Source organism: Homarus americanus, unplaced genomic scaffold, assembly GCF_018991925.1.
Source record: "Homarus americanus isolate GMGI-L3 unplaced genomic scaffold, GMGI_Hamer_2.0 scaffold25827, whole genome shotgun sequence".
In the NCBI taxonomy this organism is placed as follows: domain Eukaryota; kingdom Metazoa; phylum Arthropoda; class Malacostraca; order Decapoda; family Nephropidae; genus Homarus; species Homarus americanus.
Genome location: NW_024738300.1, coordinates 2,515,974 through 2,520,067, shown reverse-complemented (window position 1 = coordinate 2,520,067; position 4,094 = coordinate 2,515,974).

Sequence of the window (4,094 nt, the reverse complement as noted above, 5' to 3'; positions counted from 1 at the left end):
TTCCAGTTGGACGGGAGAACCCCATGTTCATAAGACATATTGTAGAGAGCAAGCAAGGGGCCGTTAGGAATATTAGTACAGGCGTTGAGGACGGAGTAGGTTATCTGATCATCCCCAGGAGAGGTGTCTTTTCTAGAGCGACGAGCACTGTCAACCTCGAACTGTGTGATGGGATGATCAGTGGGGTCAGGGGAGGTAAGAGCAGCACGAACAACAGGCTCAGACGCATCGATGCGGGCCTGCACTGCCTCCTGCATTGGATCTGGAAGTGCCTCAGGGAGGAAGCTCGTGCCCAGTCCTCCATTAAAGAGCAGGCAAGGGAGGCGGGGTCAATGTATTGTCTATGGTAGACCCTGCTGCCATATGGCACCACAAAAATTGTGACCAAGTCCCAGGTTGTTGATCTGTCTTTGTCTCATTTACACACAATTGCAGGGTTTCAATTGTTTCTCTTACTATTGACGACACAACATACATATATCATTTCTCACTCATGATTGTTTTAATTTTTTTTATTTATTTAAGGCTCTTTATCATTATTATTATTATTTTGTAATATTTTTTCTTATTTTTTATTAGTATTACTAATATTTTCTTTCTTATAATTGTAATTTATTTTATTAATTATTATTAATTTTATTATTATCATTATTATTTTTATTAATTTATTATATTTTTCGCCCCCTAAGCCTTGATGTGGGTCATTATAAATGACCCATAAGGAGTTCTGATTGGTTCCTATTTTCTATTCAGTGTTGCGCAGTAGAAATTAATATAAACAGTTGGATAATTCAGGAAAGATATCGTACATTATATATTGTACGTACAGTCTCATTGTATATTAGATTGGTATAAACAGTCTATAATATTAAGAATTAAGTATTAAAAGAGCTTTATTCAAGATATATAGATATAGTTTATTTGAAATATTTTCCACATTGAGTTTCATGATGGTGAATGTTTGTCCGCATCACATTAAGATATTACAACTAATGTTTCTTTATGACAATCTTGAGGGAAATTTAATTACTATTAATATTTTAGAATGTGATTTTCTTAGAGTAATTAAATATATTTTACAATTTAAGAAAATAGGTTTAAGTTAGAGAACTATGAGCATTTTGAATTCAAGTTCTTAATACAGGGTGTTCATAAATGATTACCCTGATTAAAACATGAGAGCTTACTGTTTTTAGGGTAATCATTTATGGACACCCTGTATGTTTCGCTCCTAGCATAATCCTAAATAAATGACATTATGTTGATACTTTCTTGTGCGTGGGAGGAAACATTTCTAATGGATTTTCAGCGGATTAGTTTGCCACCATTACTACATCTTACTGAAGCAAAAAGTTATGAGCTTGTCTTTACACTATGGGTCACTTTAATAATTTGGGTGATGATTTGTATATTATCTTCAATTAAATCTGTTCTATTTATGTTTTCTCTACCATAATTTGCTCCGATTTTTCCTGCATATCTGAAAAATTATATGACACATCTCATTGAATGACCTTTATTCTCCAAATAGTTTTGCACCTCTCACTCTCTCTCTTTCACTCTGTTTATTTCTCTCTTGTGTGTGTGTGAGCTAGTAGAGAGAGAGAGTGAAAGGTGTAAAACTAGTGTAATTGTGAACACTTGACCCACAATTAAAAGATATTTGTTTTCTATTAGAAATTAATTCAAATAATGGATATAATGTCTTTTCCACTACACGTATTTAACAAACAAGAACATATTATATTAGTGTACTACAGTAAATCACTGTAGGTACGCGTGATCTAGGTATATGCTGATAACCACAAGGAAAGAAGAAAACACGAAGTTCCCAAGCGCTTTCGTGTAATTCACATCATCAGGGGTGAGTACAGACTAATGAGAAACACAAACCAAGGTGTATATATACAGAGGAGGGTGAGACCAGGTCCACAATGGTCAGGTATTAGGTAATCACCCTACTAATCTTTAAATAGCACACAACGGTTGGTGGCCAGGTCAGAGGGTAAGGTGACCCAACTTTCTCACCTGGTTACAAATCTTCTTAATTACAAAATTGTCCAGTTTGTACAGGCCATTACTCAAATTCATGTTGAATGCTTCGGTATGTTTAATAAGACTAGATTCTATGATGTTCCTACTATCAATTGAATTACAAGGTTATATTGAGGAGGCATTATCCCAGTTAATGCAATGCTTGTTATCCCTCAAATGAACAAACAGAGCATTGGATTGAGGGATATATATATATATATATATATATAATATATATATATATATATATGTATACTTCATTTTTAGTCCATATAACACGCGGACTTTGAACATATAATCAACGACCTCACCAGCAAGGAATCGAACCCTCGACCTACTGGGTGTGACTAGGGAACGCTTACCGGCTAGGCCACAAGGACACTAAAAGCAGTTCTAGACTCTGTTATATTTCACACAAAGCCTGTTCATCGAGCTGATGGCGCCGTGAACCTCATTGGGAAACTGCCCGTGCCTCTTATGTGGTGTCAGTAGCATTTTACCGAATCCAGCTGGTATGAAACGCGAGGTACATATATATACTTCATTTTTAGTCCATATAACACGCGGACTTTGAACATATAATCAACGACCTCACCAGCAAGGACTGCTTTTAGTGTCCTTGTGGCCTAGCCGGTAAGCGTTCCCTAGTCACACCCAGTAGGTCGAGGGTTCGATTCCTTGCTGGTGAGGTCGTTGATTATATGTTCAAAGTCCGCGTGTTATATGGACTAAAAATGAAGATGTCTTGAATAAAGACGAAAGCTAAGGTACTCCGTTGTTTCCATTTTCCCGTGTGATTTTATCAAGATATATATATATATATATATATATATATATATATATTTCATTAGCCCAATAAAGCACGCGGACTTCTACATACAATCAACACCTCAACCCGCCAGGATACGAACCCACAAGCCTATGACTGTGACCGGGGAACGCTAACCGCTGGACCACCAGGATTCTAAGAGCAGTCCTAGACTTTGTTATATTTCACACAAAGCCTGTTCAACTAGCTTATGGCGCCGTGAACCTCTAATGGGGACCACCCGTCTCACGTAGGTGGTCAGAGTAACGTTTTACCAAATCCGGCTTCGAAACACGAGGATCCATATATATTTCATTAGCCCAATAAAGCACGCGGACTTCTACATACAATTAACACCTCAACCCGCCAGGATTCGAACCCACGGCCCACAAGCCTATGACTGTGGAACGCTAACCGCTGGACCACCAGGATACTGGTTGAGGTGTTGATTATATATATATATATCTTGATAAAATCACACGGGAAAATGGAAACAACGGAGTACCTTAGCTTTCGTCTTTATTCAAGACATCTTCAGAGGCAACTGGATTACATGGGCAGAGAGAGGCTTAAATATACAGGGTGACCTTAAAAACATGAGGTCAGGTTATAATGATGAAATCCACTAATCCCCACACCAACACACACGTAGAGGAGCTTAAGAGAAGGGTGGTGACGTGACTAGCCAGGTCAGGTCAGAAAAAAGGGACCCACAAAATAACTATCATACATCTAGAGCAAAGGTTTTCAAAGCATTTTTAACCTTGGGCCACTGACAAATAAATTTATGGTCAGTTCATAACTGATAATATGTTACATATATATATATATATATATATATATATATATATATATATATATATATCGATTTTATTGCAATATAAAAGGAGAATAAATATTCAATTGTCAAATCATTTTGCTAATGCCCTTCGCCTGAAAGTCTGAGGATGAGATACCTAATGTGCTACTATGAACACTCTAATATGATAACCATATTGTTGCCACATGCCAGACAGACAGGGGAAGCAGCTCATAGAATACTAAGCTTCTGATAAACAAGGAGGCAGTAAGGCCGAGACAAATAACACTGTTTAGTAAGAGAGAACGTTACCCGCCATGTGATGATATATGAGTTAAATTAATTGTTATTTCATCATTCCATTCCAATAAGATGAATAAATGTTTGTATTTAATGAATCACTATGATTGGAATATTTCCGGTTTAATATACTAAGTGTTACGAGTTGGGATT